This window comes from Taudactylus pleione, unplaced genomic scaffold (genome assembly GCF_031769625.1).
Source record: "Taudactylus pleione unplaced genomic scaffold, aTauple2 ptg000690l, whole genome shotgun sequence".
Taxonomy (NCBI): Eukaryota; Metazoa; Chordata; class Amphibia; order Anura; family Myobatrachidae; genus Taudactylus; species Taudactylus pleione.
Genome location: NW_028285092.1, coordinates 207,669 through 220,387, shown reverse-complemented (window position 1 = coordinate 220,387; position 12,719 = coordinate 207,669). Strand labels below are relative to the sequence as shown.

Below are 12,719 nucleotides of genomic sequence, written 5' to 3'. Positions count from 1 at the left end.
CAGTAAGAACCTCAAAAATTAAAATTTAAAAAAAATATAACAAATAGACAAATAATGTTTATTTTTTACCTTTTTGAAAGGTGTGGAGACTGAGAATGAGGAGGCTGCGGGGCCTAGTACCCAGGCCAGGGCCAAACACAAAAGGAAGCCTCAATTCACAAGAAAGGAGATGGAGGCTTTGGTGCAAATGTGCATCGATAACCTGGCACAGGCACCCCGAAATATGGGTGCAACACAGAGATGGAAACTGTGGGAGGAAATAGCCAGTGCTGTCAATGGGGTTGGTGACTTTGTCCGTTCAACCAAAGAGGTCAAACGCCGGTACGTAAATGCTGTAACCTAATTCCAAAGTTTTATTTAAAAAAAAATATATAACCCTACATTTTTTAACAACAGATGGAGCGACTTCAAATATCGGCTAAAACAAAAATTGGCAGATAGGGCTAGGCATGCAGGGAGGACAGGTGGTGGGCCAACCCCTGTGTCACTGGAGCTTACAGGTTTGGAGGACATGGCACAGAGGTGTGTGCAGGAAGAGGATTTGTTTGGCGTGTCCAACATGGAGACAGACATTGCATACTTTGCAGCTCCACATGTTGCCGCAGGTAAAAGTTTTGGAAATTTTTCTAAAAAATGTAGAAGTAAAGTTTCAAATGTACTAATTTTATGTTTTACAATCTTTTCCACACAGGCACAGAAGAGGACGAGTCTGCTCCAGAGGTGAGCTTTGGCCGCAGTAGATCTGCTGGCTCTGCAGGGGAGGAAGCAGTATATCTGGCTAGGGACCCTGTGGCAGACAGTCCAGGGCATTCCCCCTCGCAGGCAGTGGCCCTCCTCACAGATCTCAATGAAAAAACGGATAAGAACACCGAGATTCTGATGAGGATGGACTCCAATCTGCTATGGGTGGCGGACGCCCTGGAGGAAAATGCTGCAGCCAATGTGAGAATAGCAAATGCCCTGGAGCAGCTCGTATGCCTGCGCATGTTGGAGCCACCCTCCCATCCTGCCGGAACATCAGAGCCCTCCACCTCTGGCGCAACATTGGCCATCCCTCAAAATGTGCCTAGCCCTATGCCTAGGCCAGAGGCAACAACATCTACCTCTGGCCAGGCCAGGCGCAGGAGCACACAGACAAAGTCATGCTCCCAGCAACACCAGGCCAAGCGGACAAAAAGGCGTTGACAGCACTGGCTAATTTCCACAAAATCCATCTCTGTGTTTGCCCCATATTTGTGCACCCCAAAACCTCCCTCTTCTTTCTTGTGATATTTTTATTTTGTAATATTTTTTATTTGTGCAATTGACACTAATTTCCTTTTTGTCTGACCCAAACAAAAAAAAATAGTAAAAATTACATTAATAAATTTTTTCTGCAAATCCAAAAACAAAAAAAAATTGCTTTTAAATTTAATTATCAACTGGGTAAAAGGGACTGCAACAAACACACTTAAATACATGAGAAAGATCATATACTAAAATATTTGCTCCCCCCCAAAAAAAAAGGTAACAGGTAAGTAAACAATAACACAAGCTAAGCAATTAGTAGGTGACTGTCTTTGTGTATTTAAACCAAAAAAAACAAACCAGAAAAAAAATTATTAGGTGATTGGTGTTGTGCTATAAAAAAAACAAGGAAATGTGCCAAAAACATGCGTACGAAATATAGCAAATAAAACAAGCACATTTCAAATAACATAACAAATTATATTTATTAGGTGATTGCTGTTGTGATTTCCAAACATACAAACAAATAGGATCACAACATGCGTTCCAAATTTAGCTAATAAATCAGGGCCATCGCACATCACATTATAACAAGTGATCCAATTATTAGGTGATTGGTCTTATGCCTTATTAAGGAGAATAGCAAATCATCGATTCGCTAAGGGAGCTACGAAGACACCATCGTCTTTGCGAGATCCAATACCCTACCACAAGCTGAACGAGCAGTCATAATGGAAACTGGATCACACAGTGACGTATCACAACTTCCGTTCAAATATTGCGCTCGCACAAGATAATTAATGTACGCCCAAAAAACGGCTTGACGCGCCTGCGTTTTCAAAACTCCACCCCCGTCACCACCCATAAACGGACCATTCTGTCAATCAAATTACATAGGTCACTTCCTGCTCGCTGTGTATACGAGAGAAAGAAAACTGACCGCAAAGATACGGCCGCACATACGCAGTGATAACCGGACGCATGCGTGGTTGGAAAACATTGAATGCGTACGAGCGAACAAAGAATTGCGTCCGGGTCTGAATCAGGCCCTCTGTACGAAGACGTGATAGAACCAATAAATATCTTTTACCATCTCTAAAGGTAATATTAGTCTTTTCCTACACAGTATCTAGGGACCCATGATAGTAACGAAGTCAGAAAATATTTAAATACACTACAAAATAACTCATATCCCAGACATTAACATTAACTGGCATATTCTCATGACATATTTCAAAAAGCCATAAACTGTGTGTATTTCTGTGATCTATACACATATACCACTTTCTTTTAAGGAACCTTATTCCATTCTATTGAAGTAACAAGTTCCAAGGTTTCATAAACAATAAGGCCTGTTGTTCCCCCAGCAGACAGGGTGTCATAAAAGGTAGTATTTATTCATCAGTTATCCTCCTTTGGTTGCGTTTGATGTGTAAATAGGTATGTCATGCCTGGGGTCTTAATACCAATATATACAACCTCTCGTCTGTTGTTGTCATGGCTCCTCTTTTGACCCATACTGGACAATGGACATGCCAGTTTATGATTGCCAAGGGTAGAATACTTTGATCCTGATTAGAATGGTAGGCATACACCTATGCATACCACTATCTGTGTGCATTTTAAATGATAAAAACCTGTTTCTTATAACAATGACCCATAGTCTCAGTGTAAAACAAATCCGTCTACATGGATGCTACAAAACATTTATACAGTCAAACCTATTTAATCTATTTCTCACTTTAAAATAATATATGTGCAGTGTATCTAAAGTAACAATTAATGCGGTTTTCAATTTAGGCAATGTCTCTCATCCTCATATTCCTAAGGTATATTTTATTTTAAAATTGATTGCCAACTAGATGCGGTGACAAGTTCCCCCTTGTGGCCGTGAGAGATTAATTTGATTGGACACACATTAATCTAACGTAATTGTTCCCAATGCATTTTTAGGCATTTCTTGTAACCAAACTTTCCTTTCATAATCATTATTTTACTATAACTACTGTACCACTGTAATGGTTGCATATTTCCTCTGAGATAACAACAAAAAATAAAAATATATATTGAAGAGAAGAAAACCAGCTATACATAGTCCAGGAATGGGGGTTACATATTAACATCGTGTTTGGGGTCATAATGTAGAGAATTGTGTTAGCAGTAATCTGGTGATTGCGAATAGATGGTTGCCCATTGCGGCAAGCAGATATTAGCAATGCCGGATTTATGTTTAATATAGCATATAACAATGGTTGATTTAAATTAGCTTTTTGGAGGGAACCCAGAGGTGAACAACTGTAACAGCAACCTAAGCCTAGGCATCGCCCACTGTTCAAACCAACCAATGATCCCCAGTGAACTGGAAACGTCCTGCCCCTGGACCAATTGAAGGAGACACAACTTGTCATTATACACACCCATAATTTAACTGTATAAAATAAGGCTCCCCTGATCCAGAGTCCAGTAGCTGTTTTCTACCAGTCATCTGGAAATGACTGCACTCTGGATCCAGGGAGCGCATGCGAACGTATGTATACTGGTTGGTAAACTCTGACCTTTTGTTTCTTGAACTATATTGTACCTCTGAATAACTTGTAATAATTAATGTTATATATACTTTCAATACAATATTTACTTTTGTGCATTGGAACCACAGAAATTGGTTTGTGTGTGTTCACTTGCTTTCACAATAAGGTTAATATACTAAGATATATATATATATATATATATATATATATATATATATTGCACTGTAATTCACATTGTATTTTGATATGATGATAGCAACTATTAAGCATACTGTTGGTGTTACAATACGGGAAGGTATTGCGTATGTATCACACGTTGCATACACTGTGTATTCACATTTGCGTATCGCCATATGCAATGTGCGTCCACATGGCATCAACAGCCATAGTGAGATGTAAAGTAGGATTTCACAGTAGACTGCTGCATTTAACTTTGTATTGTTAACCTATACTGATCTTACAAATTCTATATGCTGCTGTCTCTCTGCTTTCCACCATGGTGGAGACTGCCAACCCACAAGGATATAACTTAAAACATTCTGGTTATAACTGTCCCTGTCCTTGCCTTAGAAGTTCAACTGAAATTTTGTTCACTCAAAGGGCAAAATCTACTAAGCAGCAGGTTCTAAACCCCGATGGTTTAGTGGCGGTTTCTAAATGACACCAAAACTGCTGACTAACAATTTTAGCCCTAGCCCTGTTCTATTGTATTCTAAAATGTGTTTTGACTGCGGTTTTGGCCTTAGTAAATCTGTGGATAGCAAAACCACAGCCAAACTGCCGGGGTTTAGAACCCGCCGCTTAGTAAATTTTGCCCAAAGTCTGCATCTCTGCCCAAGACACATGCAAGGCAGTATATGGCATAGTTCTTGCAGAGACTGGAGAATGTGTGTAAATCCAACAGTCAATACTATTGGTACCCTTAGCCAGAAGGTAATGCATCTGTATAAATGTATTGTTCCAGCCTTCAGACAGGTGTTCATGCAATTCTAGTTTAAGGTGGGTAAAATTAATAGTTGAATTAAATTGGGAACTTGGTAATGGCTGGAGATCAATTAGTAATACCCATATCATCAGAATCAAACCAGGCAAAAAATTCTGCATCCTATTATACAGGCCCGTAGACCTTTGCCTGGCTTGCGACCAATAAGTTGGTATTTATGAAGAATTGTGTTGTGAAGCTATACTCCCCTTTTCTCCTTCATCCACTAGGGGACACTGGAGTATATACACTGGGGTATGGACAGGTGGATGAGTAGAAGGTAGAGACGGGTGGATGAGCAGAGGCGGCACTTTAAGAATTCTTTAAAGTTGGCTCCTCCCCCTCTATACCCCACCGAGCTCAGTTTTAGATAAGTGCCCGAGAGAGCCAGATGCTTATTGGGCTGTTTCATGTCTTTTTACTTTTAGTTTCTTTTAATTTCTTTAATATTCCTACATGTGAAGACAGGCAGACTGCTTACTGTGGCAGTCAGCCTGCTACGTGGGAGCCACTGAGAAGGGAACTGTCATGGCTACTGCAGCCAGTGTCCGGTGTCCCTGAAGAGGGGCCTTACACAGTGAGTCATTGGACTCAGCGGGGGTCCGCCACAGTTTTACTGAGGCTAGTGTCTCAGTCCCTTGCTTGCCCTCCCACCCAGCATCTCAGCTGCAGCAGTCTGTAAGTCTATCCCACCACTCCTGAGTATCAGGAGCGTTGGGCCAAACACTGAGCAGAGTGACAGTGCAGCGCTGCTGCGGCTGTCACAGAACAGCCATCCCCTTCCCGGCTGTTACTATGTTGGAGCGAGGAAGCTGATAGAGACCTGCCACAGCTTACGATGGCTAGTGTCCATGTCTCTGGCTATGCGGTCATTGCACCAGCGGCTAACAGCGGTACATCCCCCTCTACCCTCGATTGCAAGGGGTGGTGAATTTTCATGATTGCGGGTCCCCCCAGTCAGAGCCTTAATCCAGTAATACTGTGCTAGGCTCTTAGATCGTGCCATCATTAAAATGGCACTGGGTGTTTATAATGAGTACCGGGCTGGAGACGGGGCTTAGTGATGTCCGCACCCCTGCTCGGATAGAGTAGTTGGCGGGCTACTGCTATACGGATCTCCTCATTAGCTCAGCTATCCTTATAAGCCCAGAGAGGAGGCATCCGGACTTCCTCCCGTTGGCGCGCTTCCCACGCGCAGACGCCTACCTTTTCCCCTGCTCATTGCAGTGGCTGCAGATACTTGTAATGGGACTGCTAGTAAATGAGTCTCTGGTGGTCCTAAATAGCGTTGCAGCTGTTCAAGGTATATGGCACAGTGCCTTGTTGACATGTAATGGTTTTTTTTAGCATTCCCTTATACAACAAGCAGCTACTGCTGAGTTTGCTCCTCTTCCGACTATTGCCCTGTAGTCACAATTCAATTAGGTGCAAATTGCGAGTAGCAAGTTTGTTTCTTGAAACTTGCAGACTTTGCATCAATGAATTAATCTCAGAAGTCTGTTTGTGGGCATTAGGAAGGTACTGTAGGTTTTTAAATGGTGTCAAATGGCTGATTTGTGTTTTGCTTTTTTTAAATGCAAGAAAATGCTAAAAAAACAAACTTTTTTTGTTTAATCTCAAACTAATTAAATGAAAAATGCAAAAAAAAAAGGAAAAAAGGTGATTTTGGGGTACTTTGAGGGCATCTTGAAAAATTGCAAAAAAAATTATAAAAAAAAAAACAATTATTTTTCAATAAAAAAAATACTGTAATTAAATTTGGAGAGCCTCAACTAAAGAAAAAATTGATTTTGGGGTATTCTGAGGACGTTTTTTTTTACCCCATAAAATGACATGTAATTATTGCACTAATTATGCTAATTGGAAACTTCCAATTGCCTAATTAGTCATTAGGGGGTGTACAAGGGCTTCAGCACAGTGTCAGGGGCAAATGCAGGATTTTTAGGGGGGGTTCCACATACACACATATATATCAGCTCCAGCCTCAAACAACCAGTCCCTGCCAGACAGCCCCTGCACCAGATAGTGACCCCAGCCAGCCCCTGCCCCACACTGCCTGCCTCTATCCAGACAGCCAGCCCCAACCCAATAGCCAGCCTGCCAGCTCCAGACAACCAACCCCATGCTCACCTGATGCATGTAGCTCCTCAGTCAAAAGCCGCGGGTCCGAGTCCTCTGCTCTCAGTGGTGCGGCGTGACATTATGCGCGCCGGCAGCCGAGTCTCTCTCTGCTTCCAAATTTAAAAAAAAGTAGCGGGTGCAGGGGTCGGCAATGCCGGGCGAGCAGGGCCCCCTTTCTATCCGGGCCTCCAGTCTAGTCTCTGATGACTGCCCTGGTGATTGCTGCGCGCTGCCTGGCTACTGTCAGTGCAGCTGTCTGCGCTTCCGCATCTGGTGGTATGAAAGCCACCTGACACAGAAGCACTGACAGCTGAACAGGCAGCGGCTGGGCAGCTCCGAGTGTGGCCCGCTGATTGTGCTGAGACAGAGACAAGGCTGTCTCTGTCTCTGAAAAAAAAAAAATTAGTTGGGCAGGGGGGGTTTCTGGGTACCAAGAAACCCCCCCTGCGTGCGCTAGTGCAGTGTCCCAACATTTTAACCTTAAAATAAAGATTTTCCTTTCCATCTCTCACCCTCAGGTAGGTGCGAATGGAAAGATGTGAATTCAGTCTGACTGATTCAGTGTGAGTTGCTAATTGGATTGCAAAATGAATTCGCTATGTGAATTCCAAGAGAAAATAGCAATTCGCACCAACTTGGATTGACTCCTTTATGTTGTGCCTAAGGCAGTGGTTCCCAAACTGTGCGCCGTGGCACCCTGGAGTGTCTCGGTACACTTACAGGGGTGCCTCAGGTTCTTGGTCCAGCACCAAATCAAATTATTTAAAGGACAATTTAATGTAAATATGTGGACAAACAGAAGCGCAAACCTGTCCACCTCCACATAACTGAACCTAAGAATGATAGGATAATTTACTTCACTTTAGCTATTGGGAGATTCATAAAAAAATGGAGTAAACTTAAGCTTAGGGGTGGCATGAAAATAATGCTGATACTATAGGGCGCCGTGATTCAAAAAAGTTTTGGGAACCACTGGCCTAAGGTATGTGAGGGTTAGTATTGAGTGAAAGTTAGCATTATCAGTAATGGTGCATTAATTCTGAGAAAATTCAGCCAGCATATTGTTATTGCACCAATATCTGTTACATCTGTGATACAGTAAAGGAACTCCCCCTCATAAAAGCAATGTTGTCAGTTTATTGTTATCTAAATGACGATTACAGAAGTGAGGGGAGTTAAGGTGAATGATTTTTTTTTAAGTCAGTGCTACCTATGGGATTCATATATACAGTGCCTTTCAAAAGTATTCATCCCCCTTTGCATTGGAATTAAAATGGATTGTTTGAAGGTGTTCATCATTTCATTCACAGAACATGCCTACAACTGTGAAGTTGTGTTTTTTTTTTTACATTGTGAATCAAACAACATTTAGGACAATATAACAGAAAACTTCAGCGTGCATAACTATTCACCCCCCTAAAGTCAGTACTTTGTCGAGCCACCTTTTGCGGCAATTATAGCTGCAAGTCGCTTTTGATAAGTCTCTATGAGTTTGCCACATCTTGCCCATGGGATTTTTGCCCATTCCTTAAGGCAAAACTGCTCCAGCTCCTTCATGTTGGATGGTTTCCGCTTGTGAACAGCAATCTTCAAGTCTGACAACAGATTCTCAATTGGATTGAGATCTGGGCTTTGACTAGGCCATTCCAACACATTTAAATGTTTCCCCTTAAACCACTTGAGTGTTGCTTTAGCAGTATGCTTCGGGTCATTGTCCTGCCGGAAGGTGAACCTCCGTCCCAGTCTCAAATCACAGGCAGACTGAAACAGGTTTTGCTCAAGAATATCCCTGTATTTAGCACCATCCATCTTTCCCTCATCTCAAATCAGTTTCCCAGTCCCTGCTGCTGAAAAACATCCCCACAGCATGATGCTGCCACCACCATGTTTCACTGTGGGGATGGTGTTCTTGGGGTGATGGGATGTGTTGGGTTTGCACTAGACATAGCGTTTTCCTTAGTGGCTGAAAAGTTAAATTTTAGTCTCATCTGACCAGAGCACCTGCCTCCATGCATTTGGGGAGTCGCCCACATGCCTTTTGGCAAACTCAAATCGTGTCTTCTTATTTTTATCACTAAGTAATGGCTTTTTTCTGGCCACTCTTCCATAAAGCCCAGCTCTATTGAGTGTACGGCTTATTGTGCTCACATGCACAGATACACCAGTCTCTGCTGTGGAACTCTGCAGCTCCTTCAGGGTTACCTTTGGTCTCTGTGCTGCCTCTCTGATTAATGCCCTCCTTGCCCGGTCTGTGAGTTTTGGTGGGCGGTCCTCTCTTGGCAGGTTTGTTGTGGTACCATGTTCTCTCCATTTGATGATGATGGATTTGATGGTTCTCCGGGGGATCATCAAAGATTTGGATATTATTTTATAACCCAACCCAGAATTGTACCTCTCAACAACTTTGGGCCTGATTCAGAGCCGCTCGTAAGCGGCCGCTCGTTCGTTCCGAGTGATGTTTGCCCAACTGCGCATGTGTACGGATCGTAATACGCATGCGCGAACCAGTCAGTGCGACCGAAAATCGTTTGTTCGCTAAATAGCGAATGCCTGCTAATATGAGTGACAGGAGGAGGCGTATGTGGGTGGTAACAGGGGAAGGTGCTTGAAAACGGGGAGTGGAGATCAGAACGCAGGCGTGCTTAAAGGTCAAAACGGGCGTTTTATGGGTGTGCATAATTAATACAGCAGCATCACTGACCACGTCACTTGGTTATTTTATAGTCAGAACTGCTCGCAAGATTGTGGTAGGAAAAACCAACCACAAGAATAGCGAGCAGTTCATACGCTGGTCGATGTACTCGATTAATCTAATAAATAGCGGACATGACGTAGGATGCGAGCGGCCAGGGGGCGTAGTTATCCAAAAAACGACCGCAAGTTTTGTTTGCTCGTTCAGACATAGAGGCGTGAACAGACCGCAAAGAGCGAAAGGTTCATTTGAATAGCCACCCCTTTTTTTGGAACGAACGACCGCAAATAGCGACCGGCTCTGAATCAGGGCCTTTGTCCCTGACTTGTTTGGAGAGCTCCTTGGTCTTCATGGATTGATGTCTCTTGCTTAATGGTGTTGCAGCCTCTGGGGCTTTTCAGAAAAGGTGTTTATACTGACAGATCATATGAAACTTAGATTTCACACAGGTGGACTTAATTTCACTAATTATGTGACTTCTGAAGGTAATTGGTTGCACCAGAACTTTTGTGGGGCTTCATAGCAAAGGGGGTGATTACCTATGCACATGCCAATTTTCTGAATTTTATTTATAAAGATTCTTTTTTATATATTTTTCTCTTTTCACTTCACCAAATTAGACTATTTTGTGCCGATCCATCACATAAAATTCAGATTAAAAAAAAATTGAAATTACAGGTTGTAATGTAACAAAAAAGTTAAAAAGCCAAAAGGGGTGAATACTTTATACTTTATAATATACTGTATATAGGTATACATTTAGTACTCCAGAGGATAGCATGAGGCCTGGCGGGCCAATTTCACAACAAGAAACAGGGCAGCACGCACAGTGTAATGGTTAGCAATACTGCCTCACAGAACTTAGGGTCTGTTTCAGCAAGGATTGCAACTGCGATTGCAATAGCAATTACGCACGCAGTCTCATTGCGAAGATATGCTAATCCTCTGTGATCGACATGCCATCACAGCACAACATAAGGACGCCCACCTTACCTTACACACATCCGTAATACTTAGCAAGACAGCAAAACCATCGCTAACATCGAATACAATCGGAGCCTCACGCACAGTTGCACAAGGTCTGACCTTACTCAGAAATTGCTAACCTTCCGGTACGCAGTGAGTACACAAGCAGCATATGGCATCACAGTGGATCATTTATGCATGCCCCTGCAACAATGTTCAAACGCACTGACACACCTGTTTCACTTACCCCCCCCGTCACCACCCCCACATGGTACTTCCTGTCAATCACTCTAAGATGGGTCTGCGTAGTTACTGCAAACGCAGTCCTGAACGCAGTGGTGACTTTGTGCACGCACACTGCGATGCATACGCATCGCAGTACGTGACCATCGGCCGTCTGAGGGCATAATCGCACTTGCGATCCTTGCTGAATCAGTCTCTTAGTTTATGGGTTCCATTCCCACCATGGCCCTGTGTGGATTTTATGATGAGTACACTAGGAGTTCGACTCCTGCATACCTCACACATATATATTTTGCCTGCAGAATGTCCACACAGTCTCTATGCATACCTTGGCAGGGGATGCAGTTAAATTGCGGACCTTTGGGATGCAAGCTGATGAAATTCTGGCGCCGGAATCCCTGACCACTGACAGGACACCAGCCCCGGAATGCCGACATGAGGAGATGCTGACACCGGGATCCCGATGGTAAATACAGCGGGTGCCTTAGCTGTTTGCCGCGGGCGGGTGGTTAGGTTTAGGCACTCTAAGGGGTAAGTGTTAGGCTGCGGGAGGTTAGGTTTAGGCACCACTGGGGGGTTAGGCACTAAGGGGGAGAGTTAGGTTTAGGCACTAAGGGGGGTTAGATTTAGGCACTAACGGGGAGGGTTAGGGTGCCTGGTAGAGAGGGTTAGGGTGCAGAACAGGAGGGTTAAGGGTGAAGGAGGGAAGGTTAGGGTACTTACATGTCACCTGTCGGGATTCTCAGCATCAAGATGCCGCTGTCAGTCTTTTGACAACCAGCATTCTGAGTGCCGGGCTCCCATCCCCAACCGCCTTGGCAGGCAGTATAGTCTTCTTAGGTTTACTGGCTTATGTAGTTCCCATAGGCAATGACCCAACCATATTCTGGTAAACCCATTCTTTAACAGAACTCGGCAGCTATGCAGTGTGTGACCTGGCATAGATGGGAGACTAGGTTCTGTAGGCATTATTTGACTGATATATATTTTATCTATAGACTCATATATCAAACGGGGTTATGATTTTCTAATACCTTCATCGCTCAAGATCAAGCGTAGTATCTGTTCTTATCAGTTTAATGCCTCATAAACCCTCTATCTGAAGGACAGTTTTTAATACTAGAAAGAGAAGCAGAGGAGCTGCTTTTCCAGCACATAGTGTCAATCACTCTGCACCCCTGGCAACTGCCATACCAGCCAAGGGCTAGATACACACCTATATTCGTATCATTTCCTCTCTAGCCTTAAAAAAGGATATGATTTACCTATGTGGTCTCCCTCACTATCAGTATATCTGGTTACATTATAGGTGTGAGCAGACAACTGGTTCCCGCTGTGTTTTTCATTGCTCCCTACAAACAGATCACGGTATCTTTGAATCGTGTCTTATCTTGTAAGGGTGTGTTAAGCATTTGAACATATTATGCGTCACTTTAAAATGCTTATGCCATGCTTTTTGTGAAAGAGACTGTAATATGTTTACGCTGTAATCATTGGCCTCTTACTTTTGCACTGTATAAACCACCTAGTCGTGTGTAGGCATATGGGTATATATATATGTATACATATATATGTGTATATATTTATGTTTAAGTATTTGGATGTATATGTTCAGGGATGGCTGTTAGTTGGGTCTTTCCCCTGACTCAGCTCTTTTGAACTGAGAGGTTTTCTTCTCCCATGTGAGTACATGAGCATTCTAGTTTGCGCTGTTCTAATTTTGCAAGCCATAGGGTGTGGTCCTTTAGGGTGACCGTACATGTCTCTACTAACAACTCTGCTAGTATTTACACAGGGTTTCCACCACTGATGCAGCTCCAGTCTAAAGACCAAGATGTGGACCGTAGGCTACCTCCCACAGAAAACATTGGTACTCTACATGCTTGAGGGGCCGGTGTCTGCGACATTGACCACGGATCAGTAAAACTTTATGAAATGACCAGGTGGCTCCTGGTCACTC

At 43.3% G+C, this 12,719-nt stretch overlaps 1 pseudogene; it reads left to right on the top strand.

Annotated features, from left to right (window-relative positions):
- Positions 1 to 11,789: 11,789 nt before the first annotated feature.
- On the top strand, positions 11,790 to 11,940 carry LOC148477757 (U2 spliceosomal RNA; annotated as a pseudogene).
- Positions 11,941 to 12,719: the final 779 nt, after the last annotated feature.